The sequence below is a fragment of the Rhinatrema bivittatum genome, chromosome 6 (assembly GCF_901001135.1).
Source record: "Rhinatrema bivittatum chromosome 6, aRhiBiv1.1, whole genome shotgun sequence".
NCBI lineage: Eukaryota > Metazoa > Chordata > Amphibia > Gymnophiona > Rhinatrematidae > Rhinatrema > Rhinatrema bivittatum.
In genome coordinates this window covers 50,823,315-50,843,305 of record NC_042620.1, presented here as the reverse complement: position 1 = coordinate 50,843,305, position 19,991 = coordinate 50,823,315, and the positions used below count along the sequence as shown (strand labels likewise).

At 44.4% G+C, this 19,991-nt stretch overlaps 1 protein-coding gene across 5 annotated transcripts in view; it reads left to right on the top strand.

Annotated features, from left to right (window-relative positions):
* The window catches only part of ZRANB3 (zinc finger RANBP2-type containing 3), a 593,631-nt gene that overhangs the window by 397,480 nt on the left and 176,160 nt on the right, over nucleotides 1–19,991 (top strand). The window lies entirely within an intron of this gene.

Here is a 19,991-nt window from a genome sequence, read left to right as displayed (position 1 = left end):
TCCCTTGTAGGTCACCTCGAGATATATAGAGAATACACGAATACATATAAAGGACCCTAATTGTACGCAATCCTACACCCATAGCAAACTAAAACTTAGCTAGGAACTGAACAAATTTACAATGATGGCAGCAGTCCAGCATAAGAACATAAGAAATTGCCATGCTGGGTCAGACCAAGGGTCCATCAAACCCAGCATCCTGTTTCCAACAGAGGCCAAAACCAGGCCACAAGAACCTGGGGGACCCTCAGTCTTTTGCATCGAGTGTCACATGTATGATTTTTTACCTGCCGATGAGAAATTGTACGTGTGCATCCAATGCAAGGAGCTCCTGTCTCTCGGAGAGCGAGTCTGATCTCTGGAGGCTAGAGTGGCAGACCTGGAGAAGCTGAGGCAGACAGAGAGGTATATAGATGATATCTTCAGGGACATAGTAGCGAAGTCCCAACTCCAGTCTGGCAGCCCTGATGCTGCCTTGGTGTTAGTGTTTGAGGTAGTTGTGGGTGGATCCTTGGGCCGGTAGCAGATGACCACGCCCTGGGGGAGATCCCGAGAGGGACCATCGGTCAGGCTCAGAGTATGGAGACAGATGCACACTAGTTCTTTTGTTAAACAGTATATTGAACCACCAGAGGTGGCAGTAGAGAGCTGAATTGCCCGGCTGGGCTGTAGTCCCTCAGATACTGGAACAGCGATCCTGGATAACTGAGCTGTAGAGAAACTGAATATAGTGAGTAGGCAGGGTATGCAGAGTTCAGGAACAGAACCTTGATGGTAACACTCACACAATAGTTTCTGGAAGCAGCCCAGGAGCTGGAATGAAGTAGGCCCTCGAGTAGTGAGTACCTGGTTTCAGGGAACACTCTGAGAGAGAGGGAGAGTAACTCACTGATGTTGTAGGCAGCGAAGGCTTCCTGGCAAAAGTGGTATTCAGTAGCAAGTCCGGGAACGAGGGCCCTCGAGGAGCGAGTACCGGTTCCAGCCTGCGACCTGAAAGGCAAAGAGAAACGAGGCCCCCGAGGAGCGGGTACCCCTGGTAAGTCCGTGGAGGCAGAGTAGCTTAGGTAGTGTAACCCTTGTCTGGTAAACCTTTGCTAACTCGATTAGTTAGCATTTTCAGAGACCTTAATATCCGGTGCGGATGACGTCATCTCAGGAGACGCCCCTGAGGTTCGCGCCACTGCTGGTACTTCAGTCGGGGCCGCACTGCGCACGCACCCTTAGGCTCTGTGGAAACATGGTGGTGTGTAGTGTCTTCCCGGTCCAGGGACGCCGGAGGGGGACGGCAGGAGGACGCCACAGCAGCCAAACTTCTCACAGGCAAAGAGGGAGTCACCAAAGCGGTAAGGGTGGGTGTAGTGGAGACATCGGGCAGTGACAGTCGCAACACTTGGAGAAGGAATGTCTCATGATCACAGAGCATCAACCTGGTGCAGCAGGAAATGATCCTGTAGCAAGGAATTGCTCTCCAGGTGGTGCATTGTCTTCTTGCATCGAGGATGTCTATCCCAGGGCTATTGCCAAGGAGGGAAGGGTTAGATTGGCCTTCATAGTTGGTAATTTGATTATTAGGAATGTAGACAGTTGGATGGCTGGAGATCATGGGGATCACCTGGTGATATGCCTAACTGGTACGAAGGTGGCGGACTTCACGCGCCACCTAGATAGGATTTTAGACAGTGCTGGGGAGGAGCCAGTTTTCATGGTACATGTGGGCACCAACAATACAGGAAAATGTGGAAGGAAGGTTCTGCAAGCCAAATTTAGGTTCTTAGGTAGAAAGCTGAAATCCAGAACCTCCAGGGTAGTGTTGTGTCCGTCGGTCTTCGACGGCTTCGCCCCTCCTACCTTTCTCTACTTGCGACTCCTCCTGCTCACCTTGGACTGATGGCCGCCGCGGCGTCTGTTTGCCGACCTCTCCAGTGTCCCCGGACCGGCTTTGGCGCTGCCTCCTACCATGCTCCTTCAAAGTACCTCTAGGGCGCGTGCATGCCGCCCTCTTCTTTATTTCCAGGTTGGCGCGAACCTCAGGGGAGTCCCCCTGTTCTGACGTCAAGACTCCAGGGTATATCTGCCTACTTCTTTTGCTAGCTCGTTGAGTTAGCAACCGGAACTATATGGATGGGATTTGCTCTCCGTTCCTAAGCTACTCTGCCACTCCAGCTCAACTGGAACTCTTACTATGCTTCGGGGTCACTAACGGGGTACCCGCTTCTTGGGAGCCTCTCTGCTTCTTTCAGGTGCTATCAGGAAACCGGTACTCGCTCCTCGAAGGCTCATGTTCTTTGTGTCGCTGCCTGCAACTTCTACCTTCTACTGGGAAGAACTAACTACAGTCATCATCTGTGAGTACAAGAAACATCTCTCTCTACAATACTGCTTCGCCATAATCAGATACTCGCTCCTCGAGGGCCTGCCCTCTGCTCCGGTGCCATATCTCTCGTCTACTGAAATCTTGGCTACTGCTAGTGAGTACAACACTACCGAGTCTCTCTGCACTAAGGGATCAGGTACTCGCTCCTCAAGAGCCTTCTCTCGCTGTCTTGGAGTTCTCCTATTCTACTTGGGACTCTGAATGCTAATTCTATTGTGTGCTCATAACTCTGTCTCTTTCCACTACAGCACTGCTTACAGAGGAACCGTTCCAGCGTTCTGTGAGAGACACGCCCAGCCAGGCTCTACAACTACTACTCACTACTGCCACCTCTTGTGATTCCAAATACTGTTTATTAAAAGATTGAAATCTGTGCTTGTCTGTCCGGAGTTTAGCCTGACACTGTGGTCCCTCACGGGACTGCCCCCCGTGGGCGTGGTCAGCTGCCACAGTGTCCAAGGATCCACCCAAACACCAATAACCATAACAGATTGCTAACTCCATGGATCCGGCTCAGCTCAACGCCCTGCAGGCCATTCCAGGCCTGGCCTTGCGCATTGCTGAACAACAAGACGCATTGGAGAAATTAACTACTGCGTTTCATCAGCTGCACGCACAGAAGAATCAAGGTTCTACATCCAGTAATGAAGGTCAATTACCTGTTTAAATCCGTTTTTGATGATCCTGTCCGGTATGCTGTTGCTGGTTCTACATTGGTGGACCTGAAGCAAGGCAACTGACCTCTGGCTGATTTTGCTATAGAGTTTAAGACTCTTGCGACTGAATTACATTTGTCTTCCAATGCTTGAAGGACGAGCTGGCTGCTCATGAAACACCTGACTCGCTGGATGAGCTAGTGGCCTTGGCTACTAGAATTGATCACCAGCTTCGTGATAAGGTGCTAGAGCTCAAGCCTTGTAAAGGACCTGTTCAGAAGGAAGTTCGTGCTAAGCCTGCACTCAGGATGGTTCCATTGACTTCCATTGCCAGTAAGGAAAAACCGATGCAACTTGATCGCGGACACCTGACACCAATAGAGAGAAGACTTTGGAAGAGGAATGGATTGTGCATGTACTGTGGACAAGCTGGTCATGCAGTCCAAACATGCCCAATATGTCCAGGAAACGAACGGGCCTAAGTCCTGCGGGAGGACTCCTCTTAGGCCTCATTATGCCCTCTCCTCTGCTCTCTCTCCCTGTCTCTCTGATCTGCGGACCGTTGGAGTTTCAGACGCTTGCCCTGGTGGACTCAGGGGCAGAATGTATTTATTTTATTTATTTATTTGAAACCTTTTATATACCGGCATTAGTAAGCATACATCATACCGGTTCACATTGTAACTAGAAAGTTGGAAATACAATCAACAGGGAGGGGAAAACTGGGAGGAATATACATAGAGCAGGCAGGTTGGAAATTAAAGCAATTAACAAGTGTAACAGACTATTTACAGGTATATACAAGGTGGCTTAAGCAGGATACTGACCGGAGCCTAAATACAAATGGGAACCAGTTAGGCGGGGGCTGGTAGGAGGGGGGGGGGAGGGAGGGTTAGTCAGGGTATGCTTGTTGAAAGAGCCACGTCTTAAGTCTCTTTCTGAACTTGGAGTAACAAGGTTCAAGCCTGAGGAAGGTGGGGAGGGCATTCCATTGTTTGGGTCCTGCAATGGATAGAGCGCGGTCCCTAGTAGCGGAGAGGTGGGCTTTTTTTATAGGGGGAATAGAAAGGGTGCCTTTGTTGACAGATCGAACAGGTCGTTCAGAGCGAATGGGAGAGAAAGGATCGTCAAGCCAGTTGGAGTTATGCGAGTGGATGGATTTGTGCACTATGGTAAGGATTTTAAAGAGTATACGGAATGCTACGGGGAGCCAGTGGAGTTCTTTGAGAATGGGGGTGATATGATCAGCCTTCCGTGAATTGGTGATGACCCTGGCAATGGCATTTTGGAACATTTGCAAGGGTTTGATGGTGGATGAGGGTAGGCCGAGGAGGAGGGCATTACAATAGTCAAGCTTTGAGGATAGTGTAGCTTGGACGACCGTGCGGAAATCATGATAGTGTAGGAGGGGTCTGAGTTTCTTCAGAATACTGAGTTTGAAGAAGCCTTCTTTTAGGATGGCGTTGATCTGTTTTTTTAGATTGAGTTGTTGATCGAGAATTACCCCAAGGTTTCTTACTGAAGGTTGGGATGTGATGGTGTTGAAGGCTGGGTCTTTGGAGATCAGGGATTTAGGGGGAAAGTGGGGAGAGATGAGGAGCAGCTCTGTTTTGGAAGAGTTTAGAGCGAGGTGGATGTTGGTGAGGAAGTCATTTATGTTGGAGAGACATGAGTTCCAGAGTTCTAGGGCATCTGAGAGAGAGTTGTGAATGGGAATGAGAATTTGCACGTCGTCTGCATAGAGGTAGAATCTAAGGCCGAGGTCTGAGAGGAGCTGACATAGTGGCGTGAGGTATATATTGAAGAGGGTAGAGGAGAGGGAGGAACCTTGGGGAACACCTTGAGACAAGGGATAGAGTGAGGAGTTGGCGTTTCCTATCTTGACTGAGAACTTTCTGTTAGATAAATAGGATTTAAACCATAACAGGGCTAGGCCTGAGATGCCTATGTCTGTTAGACGGTTGATGAGGTGGTTGTGATTAATGGTGTCAAAGGCAGCTGAGATGTCGAGGAGGGCGAGGAGATAACAGTTGCCTCTGTCCATGCCTATGAGCAGGTGGTCTGAGAGGGAGAGCAGGAGGGTTTCGGTGTTGAGGTACTTACGGAAGCCGTATTGGGCTGGATGCAGAAAGTTATTGTTTTCGAGGTATTCTGTAAGTTGGGTGTTCACAATCTTTTCCATAATTTTGGAGAGGAAGGGCAGGTTAGAAATGGGGCGGAAGTTGGCAGGGTCTTTGGGGTCTAATGTTGGTTTTTTTAGGAGGGGCTTAACAATTGCTTGTTTAAGAGCGTCGGGGACAGAACCTGAGGAGAGGGAGGAATTTATGATGTCTGCAATAGGTTTGGAGATAGAGGTAGGGATGGAGAGGAGAGATTTTGTGGGGATGGTGTCTGAGGGGTGAGATGCAGGTTTGAGTTTTCTGAGAATCGATTCCACTTCTTTAGAGGAGGTCAGGTCAAGGGTTTGGAGGGTGGGTGTAGAAGGGAAGGGTAGAGGGGGGGGGGAAGGGGGGGTGGAGGGAGAAGGGGTGGTTGAAGGAGAAGGGTGTTGAAATCTACGGAGGATGTTGGTGATTTTTGTGAGGAAATATTGTGCGAGTTCTTCACTCTTGGCGGCGGCTTCATTATCAGGGATAGCGGGTTGGGGGGACTTGGTAAGGTTGGCAACATAATTGAAGAGGGCTTTAGGGTTGTAGATGTACTGGTGGATCTTAGAGGCATAGAAATCTCGTTTAGTTTTAAGGGTGGTTATTCTATAATGGTGGAGGGCGGATTTGTAGCTTGCGGCGAGTTGGGGTGAGGGGGCTTTACGCCAGCTTCTCTCTCGCTGCCTCAGGGCAATTTTTAGGGATCTTAACTCTGTAGTGTACCATGGTTGGTGGTTTTTTGTGGGTTGGGATGGGTTACGTCTGGAGATGGGGCAGAGTTTGTCAGCAATTTCTTGGGTTATGCTGAACCAGGATGTGATGGCAGTTTCTGGGCTGGTGCAGTCGAGGTTGGTTGAGGCGTTGGAGATAGCGATAGCTAGTTCATCTCCTGAGCAGGGTTTCCTAAAGGTGATGGTGGTGTTGTTAGTGGGGGCGGGGGTAGCGGGGAAATTAAGGGGAAGTAAGGCTTCTATAAGGAAATGGTCCGACCAGGGTACAGGGGAGCAGGAGGGAGGGTGGGATGGTTGGAAGCAGTGGTTGATGAATATGAGGTCTAGGGAGTGTCCGGCTTGATGGGTGGGGGAGGCGACAATTTGTCTAAGGCCTAGTGCCTGGAGTGCCGTGAGGAATGACTCACAGGCGGGGGTAAGGGGGGTGGCATCAACATGGAGATTAAAATCTCCTAGTAAAATGGAAGGGATCTCAGTGTTGATATTGGTAGTTAAGAATTCAATCAGGGGGGAGGGATCTTGTTCATTGGAACCAGGAGGGGCATAAATAAGGCAAATTTGTAGCGAGTATGTAATTTTATTCTTCAAGAACACTGAGGATCCCCCTCACCACTATGAAGACTCCACTACTCTTATCATCTATACAAGGGGAGCCTTTCCTGGGTGCTGTTACCCGTTGTACCGAACCCGTTGTACGCACCAGCGCTCTCCATACTGAACAGATTTCCTTCTTTGTGTTGGAGAAGGCCATGCACCCTATTGTTCTGGGGTTACCCTTGTTGCAGCTGCATATGCCGCAATTCAATTGGGCCACGTTGGAACTCTCCAGTTGGGCCCAGAATGTCATGGCAAATGGCTAAAGGAGGTTACTCCTATTCTCTGTATGCCTACTACTCCAGTGATGCCAGGACTGCCACCTCAGTATACATCATTTCGTGATATGTTCTCCAAAGAAGCTGCAGACATCCTTCCGCCACATAGACCTTATGACTGCGCCATAAGACTGAAACCTAATGCTGAACCTCCTAAAGGACTTGTCTACCCCCTGTCGGTGGTGGAGAATAAAGTCATGTCTGAGTATATTGAGGAGAATTTGCAAAAGGGGTTCATTAGACCATCTAAGTCTCCTGCAGGCGCAGGCTGCTTCTTTGTGGGGAAGGACGGTACCCTGTGGCCTTGTATCGATTATAGAGGTCTGAACGAGATCACGATTAAAGACCGCTACCCCCTACCTCTGATCTCGGAGCTGTTTGATCGACTACAAGGGGCCAAGATATTCTCAAAACTTGACCTGAAGGGAGCCTATAACTTGGTTCGCATTCGCGATGACGACGAGTGGAAAACAGCTTTCAACACTCGAGACAGCCATTTCGAATATTTGTGATGCCTTTCGGCCTGTGCAACGCCCCCGCCGTGTTTCAGAAAATGATGAATGACATCTTGCGGGACCTTCTGTACAAATTTGTCGTTGTCTACCTAGATGACATCTTGATCTTTTCACAAGATATGCCTACTCATCTAACAGATGTCAAACAAGTATTACTGAGACTTCGAGAACACTGTCTCTACGCCAAATTGTCGAAATGTGAGTTTCACAAGGAATCTGTTCCTTTTCTTGGCTACATCGTATCGAAACAAGGCTTCCAGATGGATCCCCAAAAATTAGAGAGTATCAAGAATTGGTCTCAATCTACCAGTCTGAAGGCCCTGAGACAATTTTGGCGGTTCACAAATTACTATAGAAGCTTTATCAAGAACTACTCTTCTTTAGCAGTGCCCTTAACTGCAGTGACACGGAAAGGGGCCAATGCTTCAAAGTGGTCTGCGGAGGCCATTTCCGCGTTCGAGAAATTAAAGACTGCCTTTTCTACCGAGCCAAGCCTGCATCACTCGGACCCCAACAGACCCTTCATTGTGGAGGTTGACGCTTCAGATATTGGAGTAGGGGCCGTGTTGAGCCAGCCTGGAGATTCTAAAGCCTTACATCCCTGCTCATTTTTCTCACGGCACATTTCTCCTGCAGAGAAGAACTATGGGATCGGAGATAAAGAGCTCCTGGCTATTAAGATGGCATTCGAGGAATGGTGGCCATGGCTTGAAGGCACCCAACATCAAATTACCGTATTCTCGGACCATAATAATCTAGAGTATCTCTGTCATGCGCAACGTCTTAACCACAGACAAGCCAGATGGTCCTTGTTTTCTAATCGCTTTGACTTTGTGCTCAAATACCGTCCCGGAGACAAGAATACCAGAGCAGATGCCCCGTCTCACTCTTTCCTCTCGGAGGATGTTCCTGAAAACCACAGCATATCATCGACCTGAAGAAAGTCATTTTGGCAGCTACCCACTCCGTGCCTGCCAGTAAAACTATTGTACCGAAGAATCTTAGAAGGGAAGCTGTTACACTGGGCTCATGATCCAAGCTGGCTGGCCATCCTAGTCAACTCCATACCCTGCTGAAATTACAGAAGTATTATTGGTGGCCTACTATCAAGGAGGACACGTACTCCTATGTAGCGTCATGCTCCAACTGTGCCAAACATAAGCCTACTTCTTGTCAGCCTTGGGGATTGCTGCAACCGCTGCCAGTTCCGGAGGAGCCATGGACTCACATTGCTACAGACTTTGTAGTTGATCTGCCACCTTCTGAAGGAATGAATACTATCTGGGTGACGGTTGACCGTTTCAGTAAGTTGGCCCATTTCGTGGCGCTGCCTAGCTTACCCTCAGCCTTGGAGCTTGCTAAGCTCTTCATAGTCCACATCTTTCACCTACATGGCCTACTCTGAAGCACATCATCTCGGATAGAGGATCACAATTCACGGCAAAATTCTGGAAGACTTTGTGCAAGCTATTTGACATCTCTCTGGATTATACATCTGCCTATCATCCCCAATCAAATGGCCAAACTGAGAGGATGAATAGGACCCTAAAACAGTTCATTCGTGCCTATGTGAGTTGCCGTCAGAATAACTGAGCCGAACTGTTGCCATAGGCAGAATTCGCCATTAAGTCACATCCAGCGTCATCCACTGGATCAACACCATTCGAAGTGCTTTTTGGACGACTACCTTCACCACCACTTCCACTGACTCTCAGTGTTGTCCCCAGCAGCTCAATCCACTGATGATGATATCCATCAATTATGGATTCAGACTAAAGACATGCTAACTAAAGCGGGTGAACGAGCAAAGAAATCATACAACTCTCATCATTCTAAAGCGCCTGTATTTCTACCTGGTGACAAAGTCTGGCTGTCAACTAAGCACTTGAGATTAAGGTTACCTTCTACTCTATTTGCTCCCCGCTACATTGGACCATTTCCAATTCTCTGGCGTCTTGGCAACATTATGTAGAGTCTGAAGCTACCGCCTGGATAGAAAAACCATAATGATTCCACGTTTCACTTTTGAAACCTCTCATTCTCAGTAAGTTCTCACCCAAGGCTCCAGAACCAACTTCTATGACCACAGAAGAAGACCTTGAATACAAGGTTGAAACTATTCTGGATGTAAGAAGACTTGGCAAAACTTGGGAATACCTTCTATCTTGGGAAGGTTACGGCCCCGAAGAAAATTCTTGGGAGCCGATGGCAAATATCCTGGACAAAGAGATGCTTCTTCAATTTCATCGGTTGCATCCACACAAACCTAAACCTGGTAAAAAGGCTGGAGGCCATCCTTTGAAGGGGGGTACTGTTGTGTCCGTCTGTCTTCGACGGCTTCGCCTCGCCTACCTCTCTCTACTTGTGGCTCCTCCCGCTCACTTTGGACTGATGTCCGCCGCGGCGTCTGTTTGCCGACCTCTCCGGTGTCCCCGGCCCGGCTTTGGTGCTGCCTCCAGCCATGCTCCTTCAAGGTACCTCTAGGGCGCTCGCGCACACGCCGCCCTCATCTTTATTTCCAGGTTGGCCCGAACCTCAGGGGCGTCCTCCTGTTCTGATGTCACGACTCCAGGGTATATCTGCCTACTTCTTTTGCTAGCTCATTGAGTTAGCAACCGGAACTATACGGATGGGATTTGCTCTCCGTTCCTAAGCTACTCTGCCTCTTCAGCTCTACTGGAACTCTTACTACCCTTCAGGGTCACTAACGGGATACCCGCTCCTCGGGGGCCTCTCTGCTTCTTTCAGATGCTATCAGGAAACCGGTACTCGCTCCTCGAGGGCCCATGTTCCCTGTGTCGCTGCCTGCAACTTCTACCTTCTACTTTTGGAAGAACTAACTACAGTCATCATCCTTGAGTACAAGATACATCTCTCTCTACAGTACCGCTTCGCAGGAATCAGATACTCGCTCCTCGAGGGCCTGCCCTCTGCTCCGGTGCCAGACCTCTTGTCTAGTGGAATCTTGGCTACTGCTAGTGAGTACAATGCTACCGAGTCTCTCCGCTCTAAGGGATCAGATACTCGCTCCACAAGGGCGTGCTCTCCTATTCTACTTGGGACTCTGAATGCTAATTCTATTGTGTGCTCATAACTCTGTCTCTTTCCACTACAGCACTGCTTACAGAGGAACCAGCGTTCTGTGAGAGATGCGCCCAGCCGGGCTCTACAACTACTACTCACTACTGCCACCTCTGGTGATTTATTTATTTATTTGTTTATTCAAAAACATTTCTATACCGTTGCTAAGTAAAATACCATCGTAACGGTTTACATGTAGGCACATATTTCATGTAGGTGAAAGTGTACTATAGTACATTCTAACAGGTGTCGTCAAAGATTCGGTTACAATATATCATTAAACATAGTTGTTTAGCGAAGTAGTTCATGACCAATTGTACCAAGGTACTTACACGGGTGGTTTTATCACACATAGTATTATAGTTATGCTTATTGTAATGTAGAGTTCATAGACTAATCTACTGTAATGTTCTAAGTACTGTGTGTTGGTGCCTTTCTGTCTTTCTTCAATAATTTCTCTCTATTCTCTCATCTCTTTGCAAAATGCTTGTTTAAAAAGCCATGTTTTTAAACTTTTCTTGAATGCTTTGAGATCACTTTGTAGTCTGATCTCTGGAGGCATTGAGTTCCAGATTATGGGTCCTGCTAGTGATAGGGCTCTTTCTCTCACTTGTGTCAGTCTTGCTGTTTTAACTGATGGAATGGTTAGGAGTGCTTTATTTGCTGATTGGAGGTTCCTGTGTGGAGTGTGTACCCGTAATGCTGTGTTCAGCCAATCTGATTTCTCATCATAAATTAATTTGTGAATGATGCATAGGGTTTTGTATTTAATTCTGTGTTCAATTGGTAGCCAGTGTAACTCTGCTAGGGTTTCAGTTATATGGTCTCTCCTTCTTTTTCCGGTTAGTATACTAGCTGCTGTGTTCTGAAGTATTTGCAGTGGTCTTAATGTCGTATTAGATAGTCCTAGCATAAGGGCATTGCAGTAGTCTGTACTAGAGAAAATTAGTGCCTGTAGAATTGTTCGGAAGTCATTCTGAGTTAGTAGTGGTTTAAGTTTTCTGAGTACCATGAGCTTTGCATAACCTTCCTTTACTTTTAGTGATATGTGTTGTTTCAGATTGATTTCAGGATCTATAATTATTCCCAGGTTATGTACTTTTCCAGTTAGTTCAATTTTCTGGTTGTCTTTGAGTATTATTGAGGTTTGACTGATCTCAGAATTTTTTCGTTCTAAGTGTAGAAATTCTGTTTTATCAATATTAATTACAAGTTCCATTTGTGTCAGTAGTTGTTTTATAATGCTTAGGTACATGTTGGCTAAGTTTAATGTTTTCTCTAAAGTGTCCTCTATGGGTAGAATAAGTTGGATGTCGTCAGCGTAAATGTAGTGTATAATTCCTAGCCCTGCAAGTAAGTGGCATAATGGCAGCATGAATATGTTAAAAAGGGTCGCAGATAGGGCTGATCCCTGCGGAACTCCTGTTTTGAGATTATTTTTTTCTGATAATGTGTTGTTGATCCGAACTTGGAAAAACCTGTTTTCTAGGTATGAACTGAACCATTTTAATGTTAGACCGTTTAATCCGATTTCCTCCAGTCTATTTAGTAGTATTTTATGGTTTACTGTGTCAAAGGCTGCCGATAGGTCAAGCATTAGTAGAATGTAGTGTTTACCACTATCAAAGCCTCTTAGAATGTTTTCTGTTAGAGAGAGGAGCAGAGTCTCAGTGCTGTAGTGTTTACGAAATCTGTGTTGAGATGGGTACAGTATGTTGTTGTTGTCCAGGTGCTCAGCTAACTGTTTCTGTACTGTTTTCTCTATTAGTTTAGCTATTAAAGGAAGATTTGATACTGGTCTGTAGTTGTTTAGGATAAGGGGATCACTGTTTTTTTTTCTTAATTATTGGTTTTATTATTGCTCCTTTCAGTGTATATGGCATTATTCCTTCTTCTAGAGATAGGTTTATAATTTTAGTCAGCGTGTGGGCGACTATGTTAGCTGACTTCTTCAGTTCAATTGTAGGTATTGTGTCAATTTTGTGTGGGGCGGGGTTTACCTTTTTTAGCATGTGTTCCACTTCCATTTCAGATATCTCAGTGAAAGATGTCCATGGGTTGACATCCCTTTTTTGCATTTTAATTTCTTGGTTGGCAGTGTTTGGAAGTTTGTCTCTCAATTTAGTAATTTTGTCACTGAAAAATTTGGCAATTTCATTACATTTTGTTTCTGGTAGGTTTTGTGTTAATTCCTGTTTGTCACTGGGTAGGTTTGAAACTATTGAGAATAGTGTTCTTGGATTATTTGCAAATTTTTCTATTTTATTGCTGAAATATTCTCTCTTAACATTGAGTATTAGCTGTTTGTAGAAGGCTAGATGCTTTCTGTATTTAGTTAGGTTCTCGGGTGTTTTGTGTTTTCTCCATTTTCTTTCTAATGCTCTGAGAGTCCTTTTTGTATCTTTTACTTTTGCATTATGCCAGGGGTTATTTTGTCTTGCTTCATTTTTTTTCTGTATTGATTTGATGGGGTTTATTTCGTCAGCTATTTTTTTGGTTGTTTCTAGCCATGATTCTGTGGCAGAACTGCTGTTGTTGAAATTGATGTCTGTTAGTTTATCTTCTAGTTTATCATTTAGTTTTTCAATATTAAAAGGTGGTCTGTATTTGAATTCTAAGGGTTTATGATTTTGTTTGATTTGGGGTTTAAGGAATTTTGTCGGAATGAATAAGGAAATGGTCTGACCATGGAATTTGTGTGTATTCAGAATTGCAGTGTTCTAGATAAGTGTGGTTGATGAAGGTGAGATCCAGTGAATGTCCTGCTTTATGTGTTGGTTTGTTTGTTATTAGCGAGAAGCCTAATGCTGTCATAGCATCTAATAGTGCTTGGCATGCGTTGAATAAAGGGTGGGCATCCATGTGAAGATTAAAATCTCCTAACACTATGGTTGGTCTAGAGATGTTTAAGTGTGTGGTAAGGAATTCAATTAGTGGTGATATATTTAATTCTAGGAGGCTCGGTGGGCAGTAGATAAGGCATATTTGTATATTGTTGGTATCAAAAATGGCAATTTCATGATTTTGGGGGGGTGTTATTTGGATAGGTTTACATTTAAAGGTTTTTTCAATAATTTGTAAGAGACCTCCACCGCGTTTGTTTATTCTGGGGACTGAAAAAAGTCATAATACTGTTCAATAAAAGATTGAAATCTGTGTTTGTCCGGAGTTTGGCCTGACACTGTGGTCCCTCACGGGACTGCCCCCCGTGGGCGTGGTCAGCTGCCACAGTGTCCAAGGATCCACCCAAACACCAATAACCATAACAGGTAGAATTATCTGAAATGCTCCCTGTTCCATATGCAGGTCCCCAGAGGCAGGCAGAGCTCCGGAGTCTCAATGCTTGGATGAGACGATGGTGCAAGGAAAAGGGATTCAGTTTTGTAAGAAACTGAGGAACATTTTGAGGAAGGGTGAATCTTTTCCGAAGGGATGAGCTCCACTTTAACCAGGGTGGAACCAGGCTGCTAGCGCTAACCTTTAAAAAGGAGATAGAGCAGCTTTTAAATTAGAACAAACGGGAAAGCCGACAGTCGCTCAGCAGCGCATAGTTCAGAGGGAGGTATTTTCAAAGGACACTAATGAAGCATTAGAGTTAGGGCATCCCAACAAATAGTTTCCAATAATAAGAAAAGTATCCAAGTGCTCATAATTAAAAACACCTGAGCTAAAAGATTCCAATTTATCCCTGTCAACTGAAAAGCAGAATGTAAATATAAACAAATAACACATTTTGAAATGTTTGTATGCTAATACCAGAAGTCTTAGAAATAAGATGGGAGAATTAGCATGTATTTCAGTGAATGATGACATAAACTTAATTGGCATCTCAGAGACATAGTGGAAAGAAGATAACCAATTGGATAGTGTTATACTGGGGTACAAATTATATTGCAATGACAGAGAGGAGCATCTTGGTGGTAGGGTAGCACTCTGTGTCCAGATGGCATAGAGTCCAACAAGATAAAGATCCTGCAATAGACTAAATGCACAATCATGTGTTGGGGAAGAGAATAGTGATAGGAATATACTACTATCCTCCTAGCCAAACTGGTGAGACGGACAATGAAATGCTAAGAGAAATTTAGGAAGCTAACCAAACTGGTAGTGCAGTAATAATGAGAGATTTCAATTTCCCCAATATTGACTGGGTAAGTGAAACATTAGGGTATGCTAGAGAGATAAAGTTCCTGGATGGAATAAAAGACAGTTTTATGGCACAATTAGTACAGCAACCAACAAAAGAGGGAGCAATTTTAGATGTAATTCTTAGGGGAACACAGGATTTGGTGAGAGAGGTAACGGTGGTGGGGCCGCTTGACAATAGTGATCATAATATCATCAAATTTCAATTAATGACTGGAAGGGGGAAAGTAAGTAAATCCATGGCTCTAGCACTAAACCTTCAAAAGGGAAACTGAGAAAAAGTTAGAAAAAACTGGAAGGTGCAGCTACAAAGGTAAAAAGTGTGCAATAGGCATAGATATTGTTAAAAAATACCATCCTAGAAGCACAGACCAGATGTATTCCACGCATTAAGAAAGGTGGAAGGAAGGGAAAATAATTACCGGCATGGTTAAAAGGTGAAGTGAGAGAGGCTATTTTAGCCGAAAGATCTTCATTCAAAAATTGGAAGAAGGGATCCATCAGAAGAAAATAGGATAAAGCATAAGCATTGGCAAGTTTAATGTAAGGCATTGATAAGACAGGCTAAGAGAGAATTTGAAAAGAGGTTGGCCATACAGGCAAAAACTCACAATAAAAACTTTTTAAAATACATCCAAAGCAGAAAGCTTGCGAGGGAGTCTGTTGGTCCGTTGGATGATCAAGGAGTTAAAGGGGCACTTAGAGAAGATAAGGTCGTCGCGGAAAGGTTAAACGATTTCTTTGCTTCAGTGTTTACTGAAGAGGATGTTGGAGAGATACCCATTCCAGAGAATGTTTTCATGGGTGATGACTCAGATCAACTGAACCAAATCACGGTGAACCTGGAAGATGTGGTAGACCTGATCGACAAATTGAAGAGTAGTAAATCACCTGAACCAGAACACCCCAGGGTTCTGAAAGAACTAAAAAAAAATTAAATTTCAGACCTATTTCAATTAATTTGTAACCTATCATTAAAATCATCTGATCTACCTGAAGATTGGAAGATGGCCAATGTAACCCCTTTATTTAAAAATGGATCCAGTGATGATCTGGGAAACTATACACCAGTAAGCCTGACTTCAGTGCAGAGAAATATTGTGGAAACTGTTATAAAGAATAAAATCGCAAAACATTTAGATAGACATGGTTTGATGGGACATAGCCAACATGGGAAGTGTTGCCTCACAAATCTACATTTTTTTAACATATGTACAAAGGTGAACCAGTAGATGTGGTGTATTTGGATTTTCAGAAGGCGTTCAACAAAGTCTCGCTTGAGATGCTTCTGAGAAAACTAAAAAGTAATAGGGATAGGAGGCGATGTCCTTTTGTGGATTGCAAGTTGGTTAAAAGACAGGAAACAATAGGATTGAATGGTCAGTTTTCACACTGGAAACAGGTAAATAGTGGAATTAAATGTACACTTAAACTCTGGAATTTTTTGCCAGGTGATGTGGTTAGTGCAGTTAATGTAGCTGGATTTTAAAAAAGATTGGATAAGATTGGATTGCTATTAATTAAGTTGACTTAGAAAATAGCCACTGCTGTTTCTAGCATCAGTAGCATGGAATAGACTTTATCAGCTTACAAAACAGCCATGCACAACTACAGAAACATTATCCTCCACACAAAGAGAGATTTCTATGCCCGCAAAATCCATAACTTCTTCTTTGACGCCAAGGCCTTGTTCTCTTACGTCGCGGTTCTTACACAGCCGGCCTCCCCTGCCATCCCAGACGACCAAGCCCAATTCAAGTCCTCATAACTTGCTATATTCTTTGAGAAAAAAATCTCCAACCTCATAGCACCACTCGCCTCCGCAAAGATCCAGCCACCTCTCTCTTACACCTCCACCAACTGCCAGAAAGCAATCTTCAAATCATTCGAACCCACTTCTCCCCTCAAAATAGAAACCATTCTAAAGAAGATGAAACCCTCTTCTCATCCGACGGATTCCATCCCCTCAAAACTACTGATCAGCATCCCAAAAGCAATCTCTAAGCCACTCGCAGAAATTATCAACTGCTCTCTATCACAAGGATTAGTACCAGATTCTCTAAAACTCGCTTCTATTAAACCACTACTAAAGGAACCCAACCTGAATCCAAATGACCCGGCTAACTTTCGACCCATCGCCAACCTCCCATTTATTGCCAAACTCATGGAGAAAATTGTCAACAACCAGCTCTCAGAATACCTTGACGAACACAAGATATTCGCCCAGCTCAGTTTGGATTCCGTAAATCGCTGAATACTGAATCCCTTCTAATCTCGCTCACGGACAGTATCCTCTTGGGCCTTGATAAAAAGTCAACTTTTCTTCTGGCGCTGCTCGATATTTCAGCTGCTTTCGACACCGTGAATCATTCCATCCTCATCAACCTTCTCTCAGACATCGGCATCTCAGGAACAGCCCTCAACTGGTTCAAGTCCTTCCTCTGCAATAGGAACTTCAAGGTCAGAATAAGTAACAAAGAATCTTCCCCCATCAGATCAACTCTTGGAGGTCCCACAAGGATCCTCTTTCTCCCCTACTCTTTTTAACATTTATCTCCTCCCCCTCTGCCAACTCCTCACAAATCTAAAGGTAACTCACTTTATTTATTTATTTAAAGGCTTTTATATACTGATGTTCATGTAATAGTACATATCACGCCGGTTTACAGAGAACTAAAGTTAGAAATTACATTGAACATGTGGGATATATATAACAAGGCGTACATAATAAGAATTATCGATAAACCAACTTAATATTACATCGAACGTGGTAAGCATGTGTGATACAAATAACAAGGCGTATGTAATAAGAATTATAGATAAACCAAACTTAGTATTACATCAAACGAATTAAAACACAAATTGAATGAAAATGTGAGCACATAAGCATGTACCTGAAAAAACAGACGAACAAAAAGGCATTTGCCCCAGAGGTTTTTCTAACTCTGGACCATGGTCCTGGAGTAGACTAGCGCAGGATAAATGGTGTGCCCCCTAGTCTTTCTATTATCCGAAATAGTAAATAACTGATTCACATTAACCCATTCTAGACCTCTCATGCTTTTAAACACCTCTATCATATCCCACCTCAGCTGTCTCTTCTCCAAACTGAAAAGTCCTAACCTCTTTAGTCTTTCCTCATAGGGGAGCTGTTCCATTCCCTTTATCATTTTGGGCCCCCTTCTCTGTACCTTCTCCATCGCAACTATATCTTTTTTGAGATGTGGCGACCAGAATTGTACACCGTATTCAAGGTGCGGTCTCACCATGGAGCGATACAGAGGCATTATGACATTTTCCATTTTATTCACCATTCCCTTTCTAATAATTCCCAACATTCTGTTTGCTTTTTTGACTGCCGCAACACACTGAACCGATGATTTCAATGTGTTATCCACTATGACGCCTTGGTCTCTTTCTTGGGTGGTAGCTCCTAATATGGAACCTAACATTGTGTAACTATAGCATGGGTTATTTTTCCCTATATGCATCACCTTGCACTTATCCACATTAAATTTCATCTGCCATTTGGATGCCCAATTTTCCAGTCTCAGAAGGTCTTCCTGCAATTTATCACAATCTGCTTGTGATTTAATTACTCTGAACAATTTTGTATCATCTGCAAATTTGATTACCTCACTTGTCGTATTTCTTTCCAGATCATTTATAAATATATTGAAAAGTACGGGTCCCAATACAGATCCCTGAGGCACTCCACTGCCCATTCCCTTCCACTGAGAAAATTGTCCATTTAATCCTACTCTGTTTCCTGTCTTTTTGCCAGTTTGTAATCCACGAAAGGACATCGCCACCTATCCCATGACTTTTACTTTTCCTAGAAGCCTTTCATGAGGAACTTTGTCAAACGCCTTCTGAAAATCCAAATATACTACATGTACCGGTTCACCTTTATCCTCATGTTTATTAACTCCTTCAAAAAAATGAAGCAGATTTGTGAGACAAGACTTGACTTGGGTAAAGCCATGCTGACTTTGTTCCATTAAACCATGTCTTTCTATTTGTTCTGAACACCTTCCACTATTTTTCCTGGCACTGGAAAAATGCCATCGTTCCATGTATAGATCACAACAGTTTACAAAGTACCATTCAAAGTAATGTCTCAAGAAACAAACAATGACTGGTTATATGGGAGGTATTTATAGTAAGGTATTAATATCGATCAAGTGAGATTATCTATTATGTATTATAAGGCAAAAATAAAACAAAATAGTAGTTTACAGATCTTAGAGTATTGTTTTGAGAATCTTACATTCTCCATTTGGTTTATTCTTCATGATTTGATTATTATATTTTATTCTTTTAGTCTTTGTTGCTCTGTATATTCTGATGTTTTTAAGTTAAATTATATGCGTTTTTGAATAGCCATGTTTTTAACTCACATTTAAATCTCTTTCTCTCTGGTAAAAATCATAGGGGTAGATTTTGAAAGGGTTGCGCGCGTAAGATACGCGCGCAACCCCCGAAAACCTACCCCTGCCTCCCACTGCGCGCGCCAAGCCTATCTTGCATAGGCTCAGCAGCACGCGCAAGCCCCGGGATGCACGTATGTCCTGGGGCTTACAAAAAGGGGCGGAGCATGGGCGGTCCGGGGCGGGGCATGGCCTGAGCCTCCAGGCACATCAGCCGTTTGCTGCTGAGCCCGGGATCGCGGGCCAGCCATCGGCCGGCGCGCGTAACCTCTTCAACAAAGGTATATGGGGGTTCTAGGTAGGGCTGGGGGGCGGGTTAGGGAGGGGAAGTTGCGGGGGAGCGGAAGGAAAGTTCCCTCCTAGGCCACTCCAATGCTTCGATTTCAGAGCAGCCTCGGAGGGAACGGAGGTAGGCTTGCGCGGCTTGGTGCGCGCAATTTGCACAATTGTGCACCCCCTTGCACGTGCCGACCCTGGATTTTATAACATGCGCGCGCATGTTATAAAATCGGGCGTAGATTTGTTCGCGCCGGGTTGAGCAAACAAATCTGCGCCCATGCGCAGGTTTTAAAATCTGCCACATAGTGTCTCAGGCATAGAGTTCCAGAGCTTTGGACCCGCTATGGAAAATATACAATCTCTTATTTGCATCAGCTGTGTGTTCTGTAAAGTGGGAATAATTAATAGTCTTTTATTTTGAGATCTTTAGTGTTCTTTTGTGCTAAGACTGCCCGGACTATTCAATCATCCACCTTCACTAAGAGATATTTATGAGATAACACTTATGACTGTGGATTTACTTGCTTTAAAAAACCTGAAAAAATATCTCTTAGTGAAGGTGGATGATTGAAAACTCCCAGCAATCTTAGCACATTTGTGCATGTCCCGTTGTCAGGCTTGTTGACACCTTATTTTCATTTTGGTATAAGTTTGTTTGGTGACCTGATTTTTCTGAGTCTGGCACTTTTTGTCCCATTTTTTTGTCTTGATAAAAGGTTATGGTCTACAGTGTCAAAGGTGGCTGTTAAGCCAATTAGAA